Raw genomic sequence first — 22,862 nt, 5'->3', positions numbered from 1 at the left:
ATAGAAATGGATGTTAAATACAATCTCTGAGTAAAAAAGCCAATTAAAAAGTAAAAAGATGCAGTTTCAATGATCAATTATCAAATATTTTAATAATGAGAATAATACTTTATGTTGGCTAGGGAACAATGAATACGCCCTCTTAAGCATTGTAGGCTAGAAATAAATTAGTACATCTAGTCTGAAGCCACTCTGGCAATTAAAGTCAACAGGCTTTAAAAGAGGCTGTTCCTTTGTGACCAAGGAATTTCATCTCTAAGAATCTACAATTATAAAAACTGGGCTACAGAATTGTGACAAAAGTGTTTACAGAAATAGTAAGAGACAAAATTAGAAATTGTAAATGTTTGAGTACAGGTAAATAGACTGAATATATAGTATATCTATTTAAAGAATTCCATGAAGATATCTAAAATTCTATTTTATAAGAATAATTATAAGTGATATAAAAATACAACATAGTGAAGTAAATAAAGAAGAAGATAAAATTGTATAAATAGTATAATCCAATTTGGTAAGAATAAAGAAAATACATCATACACACACACACATACACACACACACACACACACAGGCTTAGAAAGTATACCAGATTAGGTGAGATAAATGATAGATAGATATATGATAGATAGGTAGATAGGAAGGTAGATAGAGAAATAGATAGGAAGAAAGAAGCTAGACAGAAAGTGATCATACCTTGGTAGAATTACAGGTAAATTTCCTTTCTTTTTTTTTTAACCCTCCTAGGATGAATATGTACTGGTTTTATTATTTTTTTTTAAAAGAACATGTTGTGAACCTCTAAGACATACATTTTATTACATAATTTATCATACCTTAATTGCTTAAAAGAGTAACAGCTTTAACTTTAAAGTTTAATAAATATTTTGGGAAAATCTAGCATCAAACAAAATAAAACAAAACAAAACAAAACAAAACAAAAGACTGGACTTAGATATATAAAAGATCAGCATGATGGGAAGTTACTCTTGCTCCTTGGAATTTCCAAGTTTACAGGGTATGGAGAATGTCTCTTCCCCCAAATCACTTGAGAATCCAAACTGAGGGCAACTTCTCTAACTTCAATATGGAGTGTTCAAGGTTGCCTTGGAGATCATACTCCCAGTCAGAATGGAAAATAAGCATGGAGGAGTACTTTTAAGAGATCGTGGTGTATGAGGGGTATTCATAGAAGTAAATATAGGCACATGCACATATCTGTCTGACGGAGTAGCTGGAAATGTAGTTTAGGAGAAAGAAGAATATGTTTTCTTGGAGGCTTGCAAATAGCTGCCACCCAAGTTGGTCCCACCACTCATGTATTTTTACTCCTGCCCAAGTGAGACAGCCTAATCACCCACTACTTAGGGAAGTCTATTAGGTTTGAGTTTGGTTCCTTGTACTCTAATGACCTATGAATTGAGAGAGAAGTTATGAGCCCCTCCACACTCAACAATAGGGCAAAAGTGGGGATTGTTGTATGAAAACTCCTGTTTAAGAAAGGACAAAATGAGAAACACATCAGTTGCTACTTTATGGTCGGATAAAATCCTGCAAGGTAGGCACTGTGGAAGGCCCCTTCCCAGGTACCTACAGAAAGTTTTGATTATATCCAATATGCTCTCCAGGTGGATATTTCATTCTTCTTTAGTGTATCCTGTGGCTCTTGGCTCTTTGAGAAGTCCCTTCTTTTTGTCTTCAGTGGCTACATCTTAAGTGGGTGGGGTAAGGTATATCTTACTTGGAAATTTCACAGTTTGGATACCTATACCCCTGCTGGTGAAATTCCTGGCATTGACTGGTTGTGATGATCACATTCTACCTTGCCCCCTTACAGGGAGATGAGGGCTTCTTTTTAAGTTTTTAATATAAAACCAGACTTATAGAAAAGTTGAAAGAATAACACTAAAATCCCCATATCCGTATCACTGAAATTCCCAAATTGTTAATAATTTTATGGACTTGTGGTTTCTGAGACAATATAATTCCATTAAAAATGTATATGCTCCTTATAAATTCCATGTTCCAGTCATTTCCATGTTCCAGTAAATGCTGCCAAAGTTTTTTTCCTAGCCATAATTTTTAAGTCATCTCTATTAAGTTGGCTTTATATCTTGGTTCTTCCTCTTTCTCCATCTCTCTCCTCTCTTTGCCTGCCTCTCTCTCTCTCTCACCAAAATTGCTTTAAGGTCATCTGAAACAGTAGGAGTACACATGAAGATGGCCCCTCTCAAGGTGATTTTTGCATGAGCTGACGCCCTTTGATTTTACGGTCTTAATGTGCCTTTGGTTCTCAGAGCTTTTTTCAGTCTTATCTCTCATTGTTCAGGGTTCAGAGAAGTTGCATTTTCAAACCCTATGATGCTTTTAATCTAGCTTTCCTATTCCCTTCAATCTGTGTTTAAAACCAGCTAATTCTTCCCTGAGCTCAGTTCTTTCTCATAATATGTGGCTCATTGTAACAAATAACAGTCACACATTTATAAACTTCCTAGCTTTTTCTCATCACTTACCCTAGAACTATGGGACCAGCAGGCATTTGTTCTACCTTCCAAATAATTACACCTGAGAGTTTTCAAGACGTTTTGCCATCACATAACTCCTGATTCCACTTTGTCACTTGCTGCATTCATTTTTTCTCACCACCTACCACACGACTTCCATTTGTTTTTTGTTGTTTGAGCAAAATTTTATGTTATAACATAATTTAAATTTTTTATAGCAGCACTCCATTTTGATATGATCATTTTTCTACTAGTTAGGGTGAGCTGGGCTATAGAAAATGGAGCTAAACATGTAATTTATAACAGTATTATTGTCATGCAAACAGTCTCAGGACTTGCCTAGGCAATGGCCAATTCTGGTGGTTGGGTAGAGGCACTCTAGTATTTTCTATTTAGGGCAGAAGAAAGGGGAAGAAGTATAAAGCAGTGCTCATGGATGATTTTTATAAGACAGACCCAGAAATGTGCATATCATTTTCCTTACATTTACCAGAAGATACTGGGTTACATTCACAGCAATCTTCACCCAGGGGGGGAAAAAAAAGAGTGGGTGAGCAGGTAGTAGTCTTTACCTCACTTCTGAATTTCTCAAAAGTGGTTATATAACTCGTGAGGAATCAAATATGTATAAAAAACATAAAAGTATTAAGGGTGAAGAAAAGTAAAAGTAAAACATGCTGAACAGAGAGAGCAGTAACCAGTGAATTTATAGTCATTCATAATTTACATTTTATAATCTGAAAGGAAAGACTTCCTCTTTCAGTTCCTTGGATGAAAAATATGTATTTTCCTGGCCACTGTCTCTTTGCTTATACATGTTTTGATATCAGTGATGATGAAATTATTATTAGGCTGTGAGGTTTTATATTTTTTCAAGAGTAATTTGCATCTAGCCAAAAAATAAATAAATGAAAGGGCAGAAAGTAAACTTCCAAGTTTCAATAAAGCTCTAATTTCTGATCACTCTGTGGCTTAGATAATAATTATGCCAGTCACAGGGCAAACATTACTTTCCTTTTTAAGAAAACCAATATCTTTTAACAGTAGGAAGGATTTTCTGTGTCTGCATAATTCATTTATGTTAGGGTTGTCATGTCTGTTTTCCTGATATAATTCAGGAGTTTGTTGCAGCAAGGAAGAACACTGGACTGCAAAATAAATGCTAAGTAGTACATATTTAATATTGAATCTGGAGTATATTAAATTATACCTCTTTCTAGCTTATACATATGAAACAAAAGGATTGTAATATATCCTGCATGTGGTCAAGGACAATAAACTATATTAGTGTGGCAATGGTATTCCATGTGTACATAAAAATTAAAGATAATGATTATGTTTATTAAGCAGTGATTAACAGAGCTTGTTCAATCTTCATGAAACATATGGTAGATCCTGTCATTGTGCCTGTTTTACAGATGAGAAAATCGAGGCTCAATAGTCTTGGTATGTACCCAAGATCTAAAAACAAAAAATAAAATAATAAAGTTACCTATAGTGACAGAATATAAATATCCATCTATCTGATCCTAAAATTCAATCAAAATTGCCAATATAATATATTGCCCTATATTAAAATAGCAAATACTTTTATAGCATTTACCCAGTGCCAACATAATTCTGGCAGCTTTGCATCTAGTAACTCATTTAATCCACACAATCAAGCAGGGTATGTATTACTATTATGGAAGATGAAAGTGAAGCATGGGAAAGTTAAAGAGATTGCTCATGTGTATACAGTTGGTAAAGAGGAGAGAGCTAGGATTCATCCTCCAGCTGTTTGGCTCCATGCTTTACATAATTAACCACTTCTCTATGCTGTGTCTCACATAATGCTCAGCTCCCACAAAGAATAAATTTTATTAGAGGAACAAGTGACCCATTGGCACTCTGAGTAAAGTGCTTTCTTATAATACATGCTTATTAAACTAATTATATCCTATTGCCTTTTGGTTAACTCTTGGTAATTGACTAAACACATTACATTGTCCATATGAAAAAAATACCTTTTGTTTATCTGTTGCTCTGCAAACTTCACATATATTCAGGCCCTGAAGTCTATTTTGTTAGAAATAATTAAAATTCATAAATATGGCATTCCTCTCTACACACATTTTAGTATTTCAAACCAGGCAAGACACAATGAGATTATGTTATACACCCAGCATGACTTTAGTTATGAATGACAGTCATATCTCATATCCTTAAACCTATGATACTTTTCTATTTCTCTCACTCAACCAACATTGCAGTGTTATAAATAACTTCAAATTTAATGACAGCATGAACATGTACCTTTGTTGCAAAGTTGAAATTAAGTTGTTTTTTTTTCAATGAAAGTAAAGTTTTATTGTTAAAAAGAAGAAACTTATGGAGAGTAATGTATTCTAAAAGATATCTTTTAGCCTTTTGCATCTTGCCTGGTCAATCATCATGACTTTGATATCAAAATAAAACAAAATGAAGAGAAGGTTAAAATGATGACAATGAATGCATGCACTGTGGCTTGGATTTAAAATTTAAAACCAATTTTTCTTTACTTGGGAAATTTGATTTTCCACTAGTTTCTGTTTTAAAAGGTTATTTTACCATTTCTCCAAACCATATGTGCAAATGCAAGTATGACAACCAAATCAAATCCGGCCTTGAAGGCTGAGTAAATGGCCCTTGTGGGGGACCTCATGTGAAGAATCTGGTCCTTGGGGCTAGTCCACTAAAGGAGTAGCACTGCTACAATGTGAGTCCTGAGTTCTTTTGAATACCAGCCTCCCACTTGTCCACCCTTATATTTAGATATATTTCTTACCAGAATCCTTCTGAGAAGATAATTCAGGGATTCTTTCTTGAGGCAGTAGATAATGCCTCTGCTCAGCAGCATACTTTGTTCACTTTATGAATCAGTCTTTCCTCAGCACTGTCATAAGTTTGGGACCTAGGATAGAATTAAAGATATGACCTAAAGACAAGCACATCTAGAGTTCCACTGAACTGGAAACATTATTCCTGAAAGAGAATAAGAGAAAAAGAGTGCTCTCTTAAAAAAGAGTTAAACTTTAGTATAACTGATAGAGGTAACTAAGTATCAATATACTCAGCAATAAGCTCTATCAACTGTCTTCCTCTAATTTTAAAACTCAGAGCACCAAAATATAAATGTTTTCCTTAAAAGCAAGTAGCAAAGTATCCCATTTTCTTTCCCATTTATTTATACCCAAAATCTCTAGAAAAGTACCCATGAATGAACATTATCTCCTCATTCTACACTAAGGAGACAGAGACATGGATGGGTTAATTAAACAGATGATACCACTGGTTTAAAACTTTTGTCCCTAAAGTCAGAGATGTTACATAAAAATATAAAATTACTTTTTTTTAAATTTATGTTAAATGAAATGAGAAAATGAAACACATGTGTTAATGTTGCTTCCCTAAGATGTGCATTACTAAAGCCAAGATGGGATAGGTGATCGTGAGTGGATTACTCAGGTCTTCCATCACAGCCTTTAGTGGATGGCTTAACAGTCTCTCCTTTTTAATTTCTTAAGGAATCTCCACACTGTTTTCCAAAGTGGCTGCACCAACTTGCATTCCCACTAATAGTGTAAGAGAGTTCCCCTTTCTCCACATCCTGCCCAACACTTGTTTACTGTCCTGTTAATTTTGGCCATTCTCACTGGTGTAAGGTGGTATCTCAATGTGGTTTTGATTTGAATCTCCCTGACAACTAATGATGATGAACATTTTTTCATGTGTCTGTTAGCCATTTGTATGTCTTCTTTGGAGAAGTGTCTGTTCATGTCTTCTGCCCATTTTTTGCCATAATATACTTTTTTTTGAGTGTTGAGTTTGAGGAGTTCTTTATAGATCCTGGATATCAGGCCTTTGTCTGTAGTGTCATTTGCAAATATCTTCTCTCATTCCGTGGGTTGTCAAACTGTGGAAAGAGCCATTTACATTTTGTCACCTTATTCACCTTGGATCCAAATACAAGTAATATTTATAAACAAATTAGAACTTCACATGAATAGAATAAAGCATTTAAAAACACACTCTTTTATTCTCAGAGTAGTTCCCTTAGGAAAAGCCCTTCCTCTCCAAATTTAGTTTGAATAGTAGAGTGAGGAATTGTTAATGACCATTTATTTCAGAACTGCTTATCTAATCTAATGTCAGAGACTTACTTCAGAAAGTTCACTGTATTCTTTTGATTCATTTTTTACTGTGTCATTAATTACAAATGAGTTCTGAATGAAGAATGATATATATTTTTGTTACCACATTTTCTTGATCCATATTCCCAGAGATAAAATTTTCCAGTTTATTCCAAGCTTTCCATAATCATCTTTCTTAAGGTCAAGAAAAAGACACAATAATGAGAAAAGAGAACAAACAGCAGCTAATGGAAGGAGCGGCTCATAAAGGGCTGTAATGGCAATTCCACCCAGACAGCAAAGGAATGCAGCATTTTCACTGAGCAGTACCTGACAGATTCAATAATCAAGGGAAAGCCTTAATTGATGACACTTCATTAGCATAATGAGTTGAAGCTGGGAAAAGAGAGTCCCTTATTAATTAATCAAGCAAAGCACGAACTGTTTCAGTCTCCTACACTCTGCCATTTTCCATTAATCAAGAAAATGTGTATTAAACTCATTTGAAATCCTGGCATGTGGATTACCATTCCAAGGAAAAGCAATGGCAAATGGTTTGTCCAGTTGCACACATCTGCTCTGAACTCATGCATGACTCCAATCCAGATTTGCAAGGCTGAAACCATGCACAGAGAACACAGAATAAGTGGTTCTCCAAAACATGTAAATCAGCATCTCATTAGGAATGTAAACAAAACCCCATCAGCCTCACTAGAAAGAAAAAGAAATTAAATTATTTTGCCATGCTTTGCCTATGGTCCAAAACCTCTGTTTATAGATATAGATATAGATATCTAGATATATCTATATAGATATATAGATATAGAAATATCTATATCTATATATCTATATATATGAATTAATGTATAATATATATATATTTTTATAACCTACTTAACATCCATAACTGATTTCAGATTCACTGTTTCTGGCTATTCATATTCTATTAGGACACAAGAGAAATGATGATTGGTTGTGGGCTCTGGTACATAGAAGTCATACACCCTAGGTCCCCATCTAACCACAGGCACAGGTGTTGAGAATCAATGCTAATGAGGTTAACAAGCCAAGATCAAAACTGAAGAATCCCTATAGCAGAATGGACTTGAAGAGAGACTAAAACCAGGATTCTATTATTGTAAGGTCACTTCCCTGTGTTGTGTTGTATAATCTTCAGGTGAGAGGTGGCTGTCAACACATTAATAAGCTAAAGAGGGCATAGAATTTTGAAAACAGATCACTGGAAGGGAAGTCTATAAACTGGGATTTTAGATCTAGCTTTGATAGCCACTAATTAGCTATGCGGCTTAGTTCAGTCCTTGGATGATAAGAGTGTTAGTTTATTCCTAGATAGTAAAAAGTTTGAAGTAGAGGAACTCTTAATTCTGAGTCTTATAGCCTAAGATTAAAGGCCATTAAGAAAAGAAAGCAATGAGATCAGGTAAGGGTCTGATTTACTCAGGTAACCAGCCATGAAAATGTTATGCAATTTTATAATAATGGTTTAATCAAATTCTTCACTTGCTTTGAATCTGTGTAGTGTCTCCACATACTGTCATGCGAATTGTGCACTATCCAGGCAGAGACTAGAGTTGACTACAAAGTTATGCAATGCCCAAGATGCATGGCCACACATGAGAGCAGTGCAAACCTGGCCAAGTAAAACCAAAGTTGGTCTGTCCATCTTTGTCTATATATTTCATGTTGATCTATAGCTGCTCCAGTTCAAAATGGATGTGAAGGCTTATACAGATCTTAGTGTTTCCAGAATAAGAAAAAACAAAACAAAACAACAACAACAAAAACCTGATAAAGCAGAAAAAAAAAAATTCTATCCATTGCCTATTTATTAGCATTATCTTTAAGTGCCTGATACTCACAAAAAATAAATTTGTTTGACAGAAAATTGACTTGGCTAAATATTCAAGTAGGTGCATTAAGCCCAGTAGCAAAATAAAATCACATCTGAAGCACTCCGGGCATTCTAGAACTTAAGTGCAGTAATATACAGATCACCACCAGCAAAGAGACATTACTGCTTCAGGGGCTCTTTCATGTCAGCCAAATTGGTCCCAAGTGCTGAACATTAACTATTTGAGCTCTGAGTGGAGATGGGCATTGCCTCCTTGCAGGGCAATAACTTGTATCAATTTGGAAACAGCTCAGCTTTGTGTTGAGGAAGATTTTACATTAATAAATTGTATTTTGTAACTCGAAAATGGCTGAAGCCATCACCTATAACACGGGATGATGACCAGGGACTGGATGTTCTCAGTAACTATTTTTTCTTATAAATATTTCATTGATTTTTCAGACCCACAAAGATTCCCTGTTGTCATAAAGTTGCTTTAATACATACAATAGACTTTATTCTATGCATATAAAATGAAATCTCCTCTCAGGTATAGTACAAATAGGAAAAAAATGCCTGTCATATGCAGGATCTAACTATTTTTGAATTCCAACTATTGACTTTCCAGGAATACTTTTCGGACCTTTTCACTATCTGCTGAGTATTTTTGCAACGTCCTGTTTTTGTGTACAAGCATTATCAATCAATAAAGAAACATAAAAGTGATTAAAAGATGAGAAAACATATCATATGCCAAAAACAAAGTCAGCATAACTAAACACAAACCAAAACAAAAAAAGAGCCAGAGAACTCTTTTGCTTAGATTCTGAGAAATGCTATCAGAAATACATGTTTATTTCAATAAATATCAGCTCCATTTTGATAAAAAAAAAATGGCTCTCCCCTATTGTGGCTGAAAATAATAAATTCTTATAAAAAGGTAAGAATTGAGATAAATTAAAAGGATGATATCCATTATCTTGATAACCTGAGACTATAAAGTAAGGCTGAAAGAACTGTTTCACATAAAACATAAAAATAACAAAGCCATTTAAAAGAAAATTCTACAACTGGCTTATTTAATAGAGATTTAAATCTTTTCAAATTTTAAAGTAAGTGCATTTATTTTTTAAAGTGTAGCTTGAATTTTAGGGAGGGGTGAGTAAGTTTAAGGGCTTGCCTAACCCAGCTCTGAAATGATTTTACATCTGAAAAAACCAATCATATTCAGATATCAACTATGAATTTAGTTCTTGTTTTGGGATGATGCATTATTTTTTAAAATTTTTTAAAATTTATTTTTTTTATTTTTTATAAACACATATTTTTATCCCCAGGGGTACAGGTCTGTGAATCGCCAGGTTTACACACTTCACAGCACTCACCAAATGATGCATTATTCTTTCAGCCCACTTGCAATATTATTTTGTGTGTTGTAAGAGTAATGTCCAAAGTAAATAAACAAACAAACAAATAGATAAAACCACTCATAAAATACATGTAACACATAAGGCACACATCTGGAGGGAAATGAAATGAAATTTATTCAAAAGTTCAAAGAAGATTATTATTAGAGAAAGGCAACTTTCAAATAACCTTATAGTACCAGAAAAGTTACAGTATATTCAACTTCATATCTGCTGTCTTCTATAAACCTTTAAGAAAGGTAGGAAACATGGGGCGCCTGGGTGGCTCAGTGGGTTAAAGCCTCCGCCTTCCGCCCAGGTCATGATCCTGGGGTCCTTGGATGGAGCCCCGCATTGAGCCCTGCATCGGGCTCTCTGCTCCGCAGGGAGCCTGCTTTTTCCTCTCTCTCTGCCTGCCTCTCTGCCTACTTGTGATCTCTGTCTGTCAAATAAATAAATAAAATCTTAAAAAAAAAAAAGTTGGAAACAGCAGAAGAGGGTGAAGAACTGCTGTAAGCAGTAAGCATATCAAAGAAAGATCTAGATATCCACTGTCTCCGTGAGTATGTTCCTCTATGTTCAGCTCATAATTAAGCAGAGAATAATGCACTAACTACTGCTAGGAAAAAAAAAAAATTCATCCACAATTTCAAAGCCTTTTGATTATTCAGTCACAAAGCACACTCTGCAGTCAAGAGGTAAGAGCTAGGTTTACCATTACCATTTATCATTTTTAATATTTCCTAAGGATCCCCTGGATCTATTGTACTACACAAGACACTTTGTAGACATAAAAGCTTGGGCTCAAAGAGAAGGAGTAATGGTCAAGTGACAAAATGAACAAAGTGATGAAGGCAGAAACAAAATCTGTATCTTCTAATTGCCAGGTCACTGCTTAATGCTAATGTCTGTTTTGTTGCTTCGCTGGACCAACAAGTGTACCTGATAATCCTTCTTGGAAAACTGTAAGGAAAATTCATGCTATTTTAACAGGATGACTGAGAGAATGAAAATGAATAGGATTTCTGTTCTTGATGCTTTTTATGAAATGGGGGGGTGGTCTAAGAAATTACTCTGCTAACAATCAATACTAAGAGTGGCAGTTATGGCTTCTTTGTAGCTGCAAAAGAAATAAAAAACTCAATTTTGACCAATTTTAATAAGTACATTTTTAAACTATGTAATGTAGCATATTATTACAGCAGAAGCTTATGTGGTTATAACTAATCTGGATATTTTATTACTGAAAAATTTTGGTTATGGCATGATTTGAAGTAATTGATATAATTCATTGTATAAAGAAACTTTCAAGGAATTTGTGTTTCATTATTTTTTTAAGATTTTATTTATTTATTTAAGAGAGTGAAAGAGAGAGAGATCATGAGTAGAGGGGGTGTAGAGGGAAAAGCAGACTCCCTGCTGAGCAGGGAGCCCAATGTGAGATGTGGGACTCCATCCCAGGACCATGGGATCATGACCTGAGCCAAAGGCAGAGACTTAAGCAACTGACCAACCAGCACCCAGGAATTTGTGCTTTAGAGAGCACTTGTTCCAGGAAGTTCTATGTCAAACCAAGAGCAAAAATTTAAGATAAAACATAATTTTACAATGATTATATTGCTACTGTTAATCTTTCAAAGAGAGATTAAAATTTATTTTTAAAAACTGGGACAATTCAGGACCTCAATAGTTCATATATATGTAAATTTTCTTTAACATAGAGGTGAGAAATAAATGAAAAGCTTAGATGAAGAGTTAAGATACAGTACAAGACCTAGAAAGCTTTGCTAGCCATGATGTGATTATCTCCAGACAAACCTAAAGGCTAATGCTGTTTCTTTAATAATTTTAGGAATCTCAAATCATCTCACTTTTCTCTATGATTTTTACAAAGAGAATTATTCCCATTTTTACATATGGGTTTCATTGAGAATAGTGTCCATGGATTTTATAAGGAAATATAAGAAACATAATGCACTCACCAAACCTTGGCATCTCTATTCTAGTATTTACCTCTACTTGTTTTAGAACATAGATTCAGAACACGTTTGATTGTAGAAACTTTTAAAAATTGAGTCTGAGTTCATTTGAAGTAGAGTAGCAATATATTCTAAATCAAACCTTCAACTAATAATTTGATTTAAGTGTGCTCATGGGGAAAATAACACACAATTTGAAACCAATACTGTCCCAAGAAATTGATATATGCTTGTTCAACCATAGAGATCAGTCAAATAGAAGTGGATACTAAATTTTTAAGTTTTTTTAAAATCTGGTAACTTATTGCTATATTACTGGCTTTCCTCCCTTGTACCTTTCATTGGTCCTTTTTCACTGACCTCTTCCAAGTTTATGATGAACAGCCCATACAAGAAGAAGTATATAGACACAACTCCTTTTATTTATAAAGAAGTGATTTCATGGGATTTACCTTACAAATCCTGTCATTTTGTGACAGTTTATAAACATTTATAAAATTGTATGTGTGTATCAGTGTTTGTGTAGAACCAATGCTGTATGTTCAAGATTGTTAAATCGATAGATATTGACAACTGGTGGAAACCAACAGATTAAAGTTCTGCTTATATGTTTCAAATTGAAATAGAGATCATGGCTATCAATTTCAGAGAAGAACCTAGTAGATTAATATCAGTTATAACACTTTTAATTTCTTAAATAAAAAGCTATGTACTGGTAAGTAAATTTTATCAAGACAAAAAAGCTTTAGGAAAATGAAAAAGAGGGCTCCTGGGTGGCTCAGTCCCTGAAGTGGCTGCCTTTGCCTCAGGTCATGATCCTGAAGTCCCAGGATTAAACCCCTCATCCGGCTCCCTGCTCAGCAAAAAGTTTGCTTCTCCCTCGCTCCTCAACCCACTTGTGCATGCGCGCTCTCTCTCTCTCTCTCAAATAAATAAATAAATAAATAATTTTTTTTTAATTAGAAAAATGAAAAACAAGTCTAATATTTTGATATAATAACTCAAAGTAGAAAGGAATAAGTATTATCAAACTATATATCAAACTATGTATCAGAAGAATTGATATTCATTGGAACATGTGAAATTTAGTTACAACCATCATTTTAGATTTCTTTTTTATATTTCTCCCTTTAAGGCTCTTACAGTTTTTTTGGCAATATAGTGCAAGAAAATAAAACCTCCACCATCACAAAGAGAAAACACTGGGATTCCATTAGCGAGATAAATATATGAATTCCTCTTATGCATAGTGCAGTTTAAAAAAATATATTTTATTTATTTATTTGAGAGAGAGAGAGGCAGCAGATCGAGAGACAGAGCATGAGTTGGGATGGAGGAGAGAAGGAGAGGAAGAAGCAGTGTCCCCACTGAGCTGGGAGCCTGGGATCATGATCTGAGCCATAGGCAGATGCTTAACCTACTGAGCCACCCAGGTGCCCTGCATAGAGCACGATTTTAACTAGAATGTGAAAAAGGTTCTCCTAAAGGTGGGAGGTAAAAAGTAAAAGGATTCTTCTAGAAATAACATCATTGAAGAATTCATGGATGCATTAGAAATTTTGTAATAGAAAGACACAACATCCTCTCCACCTGGGAAAGATAGGAAGTAATTTTGCATTTATGTATGTGAATCAATCAAAGATCATAAGATTAATGTTCCTCTCTTATTTCCCCAGGTCCAATTCATGGCACTTTCTGCTTGTTTAGAAAATGTGCTACAATCTTCACTCTACCATATTTCTCATCTATGTACTCTTTCTGGTCCCACAAATAACCTTAGTCCAGGCTGCCTTTATCTCCCAGAGGAACAGGAAAGAGGTGGGTAATTACGGAGGTCACATTTTGGGGAAAGGTGGAATGCATGATACACCTATCATGTTTAATTGGAAGAAGGATACTTAATCCAAAGTAACAATGGGTAAGTCAGACAGTGTAGGGGTCACAGATGCGGATGGGTTTAAAGTTTAGTGATGGGAAGGTTAAAAAAAAAGCACATGTCTGATTATTTCTGATTTCTGAATTAAGTACAAAGTTTGGTCATCAGTGGAGAGCAAAACAGAGAGGGAAGTAGGAACAAAACATACAGGGGAAATAATATGATATCAAAGGTTGTTTTTTTTTTTTTTTTTTTTTTTTTTTTTTTTTTTAAAGATTTTATTTATTTATTTGTCATAGAGAGAGAAGCGAGAGCAATCATAGGCAGACAGAGTGGCAGGCAGAGGCAGAGGGAGAAGCAGGCTCCCTGCCAAGCAAGGAGCCCGATGTGGGACTCGATCCCAGGACGCTGGGATCATGACCTGAGCTGAAGGCAGCAGCTTAACCCACTGAGCCACCCAGGCGTCCCTCAAAGGTTGTTTTGAGGGACGCCTGGGTGGCTCAGTTGGTTAAGCAGCTGCCTTCGACTCAGGTCATGATCCCAGCGTCCTGGGATCGAGTCCCACATCGGGCTCCTTGCCCCGCAGGGAGCCTGCCTCTCCCTCTGACTCTGCCTGCCACTCTGCCTGTGCACTCTCTCTCTCTGACAAATAAATAAATAAAATCTTAAAAAAAAAAAAAAAAGGTTGTTTTGAAGCCTACTGGATGTTTTGCTCAAAGTATACAGCTATGAATGTTATGGTTGTAAACAAAACTTTTCTTGTCCTTATTCTCATTCAGGTTATATAACAAATGCTCTGAAAATCTACTTTGGCCAACAAGTGTTCTTTCAGAAAATATAGAAGGGTGGAAGGTATAATTGTAGATGATATTGTTAAGGAATCATGGTGATAACATATATATGGTTCCTAACAAACAGTTACCACAAAGAAATTATATGACAACTTCCAATATATCTCTCTCAATAAATTTGCTCAATAATTTTGTTTCTGGCTCCAAACAGAAGCATTGGCATTCTAAAACAATCTCTGCTTTGAGTGCCTTATGACTTTGTCTTGGCCAGACTAGATGTGAAAGTTCTCATTCTTCACTTGGTCTTTGACAATAAATCTGCTTTTCTCATTGGAGAAAGCATAAAACTCACTCACAGTCATATCTGTGAAAGATATGTCCTACTTTGGATCCTAGGTGAACAAGCCAGCCATATTAGCAAAACTTATAATGAATATTATTATTATATTATGGCAATCATTATAGTAGAGTGTAAGGGGGGAAAAAAGCTACTATATGTCTGGAAAGAAAGAACGATCCTTGGTAAGAGTAAGGGAGTGATCCGTTTACTAGAACGGTGGAATCATTTTCAAATTAACAATACAGAGACAATAGGCAGAAGTCATACTGGAGAAGTCCACTTTAAAAAAAAAAAATGAAGCACAGTTTGGAGTCTGCTTCTCATAAAACTGAACACAGGCTCAAGACTAGTCTATGAGGAAGGATGATTTGATGCTAAAACCAATAATGCTGACATATAATCCCTTAAGCCTTTCTGTTCTAAGAAACATGTAGCATTTGAGATAGAAACTCCAGATCAGCAGTTCTCAACTAGAAATGCACTTGTCCTCCAGAAACATTTAGCAATCTCTGCAGATGTTGTCATTGTCCTTACTAGGGTGTGTGCTACTGGCATCTAGTGGGTAGACCCCGTAAATGGTACTAAATATCCTACAGTGCACAGGGCAGCCCCTCACAACAAAGAATTATCTGGCCCAAAAAGTCAATTATCACTGAGGTCGAGGAATTCTGTTTTAAATAATGGCCAAGTGGCTATACTTGTAAGAAGATTGAAGAGTGGATGGGGGATTTACCATTCCTATGTATTCAGGGCTATTTTTATTTATGTTGCAGTCCTCAGATAAATTATGGAGAAACAACCTTGTATTCATGTGGGTTTTTAGTCATTACTTAAAATGTTCTCTCATTCCTCTTATCTGAAGACTGATAACACTTTTTGGTCATATCATTGGTCTCTCTAGAATTCACCCTCCTCTCTCCCTACAAATTTTCCCTACTTTATAGCCTGCCTCCTGCTTTCAACCGAGCTCCGCCTTCATCTCTTCTTATCTAACTTCACACTCTGAAGTAAATGACTTTGATCTGGACACCCTTGTACTGTGTTCTTGCTGTATCACAAGATATGGTGTGACAATTGCAAACATGTACCTCATTATGCAGCTAGGATATTTCACAAAATGTTGTTGGGATAACATATCAATACTTAACAAAGAACTAATACACACTGAAACATATCTTTTTTTCCCCCCTCCTCACATTTCAGAATATAAGACTATTTGTTAATTATAGTTTTCATTCGTCAGAGAACAAAAATACGCTGCCACAGATGCCCACCAGCCTTGGAGAACTGCCAAAGGCTGCAAGTTCTATAGCCACTTTCCTGAAAACACAAAGGACAATGTGTTGATTTAATTATGTTGTGCTAGAAGCTCACAATATTTAGCTGCTTCCAACTTATCTGCATAATAATGATTGCATGGAATCAGTTATAGTGATAAAAGCACTTTCATACAGGAGGTATTATTCTTTCCTCTTGAATCATATATCTCTTTATCCATATACATGCTTTAAATTCAGCACATGTTTAGATAATCCTCTTTGTGACAGCTTCTACAGCATCTCTGAACAGAAATAAAAATAAAGAGAGAGCTTGGAACATTTTGTTTCTTTTAGTATATAAAGAATTGAAAATGCAAAGCACTGAAAATTTAAGAATTTAGAACTCCTGATAAGTAAAAAATCTTTTCCAATCACACTATTTCAAATTTTAGAGGGAAATAATAATGTAATGATAAGTTAGTGTGCAGCATGTGGAGTAGCCTTAGAAAACAAGGTTTTTTTCTACAATATGCCCATGAAAGTACCTCTTCCTGATGAACTGTCCTCGTTTTTATTTTGTTTTGTTTAGTTTTTACAGTACAATGTTAGGTTACTTATTGCTCTTTCAAAATGGGCCAGCTCTCATCATGTATTTTCTGCATATTTTATTATGAATGATAAAATGTGTTTATGTGAGTAAAGTAAAAAAGCTCACATTTTTCATGATGAACTAGTTTTTGGGTACAGACATGATTCTCTTTTCCTTAAAAAATACTAAATTTGATTGCTTACTTAAATTATATATCTGCTGAGCTCTAAATTTGTATTATTATCTGTTGACATAAGGCAATGCATCAGAAAGCACATGCATATATGAGATATACTATAGGAGAGAATATTTGATCTGTCCATGATAAACTCATCAAATTTCCATATGTCAATGTAACTAGGGCAATCTTCCTAATAAGGTGGGGATGCATGGGGGAATGTCTCTATCTAGAAACATCTCTAAGCTACCATCTGTAAAAAAAAAAAAAAAAAAAAAAAAAAAAAAAAACCAAAACCATAATTAATTTGTTCTAAAAATCCTTACTGGCATTTTTATATGACTTCATCATTGCAAGCTACTCTGGTTTGATTTGGCCTGCATACTTTCTTTCCTTTCTTCATTTACTCCATATTTAAGTTAAATAACTAGTCATGGTAAAATGTAGTGCAATGGGAAAATCTGGATCCTAACACTCAGAATTTTTTAAAAATAAGGCAAGGGGTGCCTGGGTGGCTCAGTGGGTTAAAGCCTCTGCTTTCGGCTCAGGTCATTGATCCCAGGGTCCTGGGATCAAGCCCCACATTGGGTTCTCTTCTCAGTGGGGAACCTGCTTCCTCCTCTCTCTCTCTTCCTGCCTCTCTAACTACTTGTGATCTCTTTCAAATAAATAAATTTTTAAAAAATAAGGCAAAATATGCATGCAAAGGTTATAAGATGGTATGAGATGTCCCAGTACTAGTGCTGATGATTGTTAAAAAAAACTACATTTCCATGAAAAAGTACTCAACTTGCTCCAAAATGCTTGCAAACACAGAAGTCAGTATCACATGGGGAGACTAGAAAATCTCACATAACAATTATGCAGATGTTCTATATTCTATGTCAGCACACTCTAGGCAGGAAGTTCTGGAGAACAGTTTATAGTTGATTCAAAAATGGTCCTTTCTAAGGAGGAGACACAATTTCTTTTATTCCTCAAAAAACCTTCCTAGACATACTCTTCTTCTGACCAAGAAAAGATAGTTCTCAAATTTAGGAGGAATTTACCTTTTAACACCCAAAGAGCTATGAAAGCAAAGCATCTGTTTACTTTAAGCTATTGGTGTCAGTGATTCTGAAACGTGACTACCGCACTATCTTTAAATCCCTTCTATAAGGCAGGAAAGCTGTGTTTCTATTATTTTGAGCATCAATTCTATATAAGATAGAAACAACTATACTTAAAAACCATAGATTAATACTCAAAATGATGTAGGGAATAATGTAAGGTAAAGTTAATGTGAACAACAACACAAGAGTGAAAGCAAAATCAATAATGCCCCCTTACAAGGAAGGATTTGGTACATATCTTAGGTTCACTATGATTTAGCCCAATCTTTGAGGTACAGACCATGAAATTTACCAGATGGTGAACACACAAGGAATGCTTCACTCCATCGTGATTCTATATAGACTAGCCCAGAAAAGTTGGCAGATAAAATTCTACATCATTTGTAATAAGGTTTTAAATAAAAATACTGTGTGTGTCATTGGGGGATGGACGAAGAACAAAGAATTCCTATAATTAAAATAATTTCCTTTTAAATATTCTGCTTAACCATGACTTATTGCATGTGGCATCTTTCTCTCAAAGCATAAAATATCCCTTAACACTACTAAAACAGTAGTTAAAGTGTATGAAGTAAGTCTTTTATCATGTGATTTTGACATTGACAAGCTGTGGTTTGTCTTTCACAAATAACACAGCAAGGAGGAATATTGCTGGCAATTCTTGGTTCTAAAGAGATACGTGTCTTGATCCATTCTACAAATATTTTTAAACATGTTCCGATTATTCTTTCTTTTATGGTGTACACTTCTTAAGAGCTCACTGTCTAAAAGAGGGAGGAGAATGAGGTCCCATAAGAAGGCTGGGACAAAGAAAGGGTCATCTTACAATGTTTTGGAGGATAAACAAAGCTTCCCGGAGTGATTAAGCAGGTAGGGGAAAGACCAGGTTGAAAACAGGTGGGCCAAGCATAATGGGCACATGGAAAACTTGATGTGAAAGAAAATACAGACTTGCAGGAATTCCATAGGCTGAGGTGAATTTACAGACCATTTTGTTTTTTAATTTTAGCCCTTAAAAAAAGTCTTTAAATATAATTTCTATTATTTGAGGTATCCATGCAGTTTCAATAATTAGCTCTAACTACAAAAATCTTGTTGCAAACACAGTAGTCAGAAATTTTTATTCAGCTTTCCAAAGCAACCTTTGCAAATCCTTATTGTAAATCACTGGCCCCAAAAGAGGCATGCATAAACTTTACCATGTGTTCTAAATAGATAGGGAAAGGTTGTATTTGTATACTTAATAACATCCATCCAGTTGTAAGGTTATCAGTATTCTACATCTAAGTAAACAGGCTGCCCATCAGTTCTGAGATGTATATTTATAACTGTCATATTAATCTTACTGCTTCTGTGAACTGATAGAAAGCAGTTATGACTTCGTTTTACATTCCACATTTTACAAGTGGAATTGCAAATTTTTCTGGCAGTGAGATGGTCTAGGAAAAAGAATTAGTGATTCAAAGTATCATATTTTCCATTACCTCATGGCTTATTAGAAATACAGTATATATGAAGACCATGATTTCCAACTTTATATTATTTCTAACCAAAACATAGGGAATAATAAAGTACAGCTTTCAACTCCACTATCTACTATTATTTTTATTAAAATAAGATTTTCATGCAATAATACCTAGAAAATCCTCTTATCAGTTGTACCAGGATTGTGACCAGTGCTTTATCTAACAATATTAACTCCCTGCAGAGATCTTTAAATGCCTGACTCTCCATCACATTCATAGTACTCAGAAGGGCACACATCATGATCTATGGTCACCTCCAATTTCACTTCTTGCTTGGCTTCCATCCTATGCTTTAACGATACTGAATTATTTCATTTTTCCATTACAAACCAGTCAATATTCTCACCTCCCATTTATGCATTTGTTCCTTTGTATGCTTATGCTTTTACATCACTTCATCTGATTATTAATGAATTCTTTTTTAAAAATAATTTTTAAATTTTTAAATAAACATATAGTGTATTATTAGCCCCAGGGGTACAGGTCTGTGAATCGCCATGATTAATGCATTCTTAACTGGCACAGCGCGCCACATAATGTCACCTCAACCCAAGAATCCTTCCCTTGGCCTTCAAGTCTGGATTAGGTACCTCTTAAAATTCCTTCCTATGCACCTTATCCTTTACCAAAACCTTTGTAACATTGTACCTGCTCATATGTTTGCACTTACAGTAAAATAGAAGCCACATATTGGATGTAGCTCTGTATTTCAAATGCCTAATACTATTTCTAGTCATTAATAGTTGAATAAATAAGTAAAAACATGCAGAGGAATACTGTTTCTTCCTCCTATTAAATTGGCATTTTGAGGTTGGCTTAGGAATGCTGGGTTATTTTTCTTCTGTCTTCATATTGAGTTTTTATTCATTTAATTCATGTGTTAGAGAAAATTGATTTTCTTGCCTGACTTCTTAACTCAGCAGTACAGTTTTGACAATGCTGGAGCCTGGTGTTTTGCTTATTTGTTTTTCTGTGCTGTGAATGGATTTCAGTGGTTTGTTCTGTACTATTTACTATTGTAATCTGAATTTCAATGAGAATTTTGAAGTGTCACAAGCTCTGTTGTATGTGTGTTGCCTGTGAGGGGCGAAAGCCCAAGGTTAGTGAGCTTGATATACATTTTTTAGTTTCTTTTGCTGCACTAGTTTATGTGTATTATCACAGATATGTCTTTCTTTACAACAATATCTGAAATCATTATAAAATGATACCATAATTTCAAGGAGATTTAGTTACACATTTGGTATCTTGAAATGAGAATGCAAAACTACCAAACATCTGTTAAGTTATTCTGAATAATTTACAACTGTCTTTAATAATCTACAACTGTCCTTAATAATAAAGTCTTACTTTTATAAAGCATTTAAAAATCCCATCATAAAATTTCTATTTCCATAAAAACAATATTTAACAATTATTGATTATCTTTACTTTCCAATGATATGATTGAGTAAAAACCATATTAACATAATTTTTTAGATATCAAATTGATATCGATAGGACACATTTCTCCTGACTCTCAGCCCCAGTCTCCATTCAACTGAACAACAAGGCAGTGTAAATAACTGGTATTTACTCAATTAATAATTCCAATGATAATTTCACAGATTGTCTTTTCAAAGAAAATGTTGATTTTTTAAAATGTTTCTAAATTGATTCAGTTCGTCTTTTTCTTGAATGATTCGGGTCATCCTGAGAAATACTGGTGTGATATAGAAAGAAACAAGCAGACATAATTAAGGGATTTACATTTTTTTTAAATAAAAGTATAAAGAAACTTAGATGATTAAATAAAGAATGAGGTGATACAGCATATTACCATTTAAAGGTACAAATTTCTTAGTCCTCCCAAAGTTCCCCAAGAAAGCACAGAGCCTTTGAAAAAAAGACACTTTTTGCTGGATGTGAAGAAGCCCCGCTCTGCCACTGCCAAAGGGTTTCATGTTCTGCTCCCAAGTCCTCTCCACTTTACTACATCTGTCCTGGGCATTGGCTGTGTGTTTGTTTATCCCTAGATGTGACTTGAACAAAACTAATCACTATCATTTTTCCTGAATGAGTAAGTGAAACAAAAGTCAGTTCCTAAGGTGGAACATCCCCGACAGTGTTTCTTAATGGGTTCCAAACAGGATATTTAGCATCCCTGGCTCCAACCCAATATATTCTAGTGCTATCTTTTGGTCACTGTGCAACCAAAAATGCCTTGCCACATTTAGAAATGTCCTAGGTTAGACCCGTAGAATGAGGAGCCTGAGAATTCTTCCTACATTCAATGTTTTGGAGGAAAAAAAAAAAAACAGGAAAAAAGTTTCTGCTTTCATGTTTTCAAGTTTTATTGGAAAAATGCTATAGTATTTCCTGTAATCTTCTTTGTCCATTTCACCTTCTGCAAAATCATCTAAGATACAATTGTCTAAAGGACTAATGTATATTTATTATGTATCATACATATTATATATACATTATTTTTTCATGATAACAATGAACAGTATCTGACAAATATCAGACAAATGGAACGGGACAGAAATATTTCCTATGACTTAAAGTTAAAAGGATACACAACCACTACCATTTCCACCTGCCAGTAAATTCAGATACACTTTAGAGAGGGATCTTCTCTCTGTTGGAACTCTTTTCTTGATAGGAAGTAACTTTACACTTATGAACAACCATAACTACAAAGTTGTTAAAAATGTTTTCCTTACATGAGTCATTATCTGCTTACCTATAAACCAATGGCTTTAATTTTGACATGTAAGTGACATAAGATATAAATAATACACTCCATATTTTCCAGGAAAATCCTTCAAAATTTTAAGATAATATCGTACATACTTATTCTTGGTCCTGTCATCCTACATAGAGCATAATTTCCAAATAACCCTTGATTCTGATCCCTTTAATCCAGACATATTGCAGGCAGTTAATGTCTATTAATATGAAGACTCTCAAAGTAAATGCAATAGGCCAAACTACTTGACTAAAACAATATTATGGGGATGTTAACCCCTATGTTTGGGATAGCATCACAGTTTCTACAGATAATATTTGATATAACTTCCATTGTTTTTGGCAACTACAACTGACTGTCAACTGTATACTTGTTTAAATGTATTTAATATACTTTTAAACATATAATGTTTAAATGTAAATGTTTAAATGTATACTTGTTTAAAATATATACTTGTTTAACACAATAAATATCTCAAAATCTACCTAAATTCTTATGCTACTTTCAGCTTCTAATTCTAACTACATATTCAATATTTTGGCTATCTTAAACTTTGTCTTCCATAGAT

General features: G+C 34.6%; 1 long non-coding RNA gene across 1 annotated transcript in view; it reads right to left on the bottom strand.

Annotated features, from left to right (window-relative positions):
- Window positions 1-3,671: 3,671 nt before the first annotated feature.
- LOC131835333 (uncharacterized) overlaps window positions 3,672-22,862 on the bottom strand; it is a 41,337-nt gene continuing 22,146 nt past the window's right edge. Inside the window, exons 2-3 of the long non-coding RNA XR_009355133.1 lie at window positions 5,311-5,436; window positions 3,672-3,965 (exon numbers count right to left, since the gene is read on the bottom strand). This is a non-coding gene — a long non-coding RNA (uncharacterized LOC131835333). The remainder of the gene's footprint in view (window positions 3,966-5,310; window positions 5,437-22,862) is intronic.

This window comes from Mustela lutreola, chromosome 7 (assembly GCF_030435805.1).
Source record: "Mustela lutreola isolate mMusLut2 chromosome 7, mMusLut2.pri, whole genome shotgun sequence".
Lineage (NCBI taxonomy): Eukaryota > Metazoa > Chordata > Mammalia > Carnivora > Mustelidae > Mustela > Mustela lutreola.
This window is presented reverse-complemented; position numbering and strand designations above follow the sequence as displayed.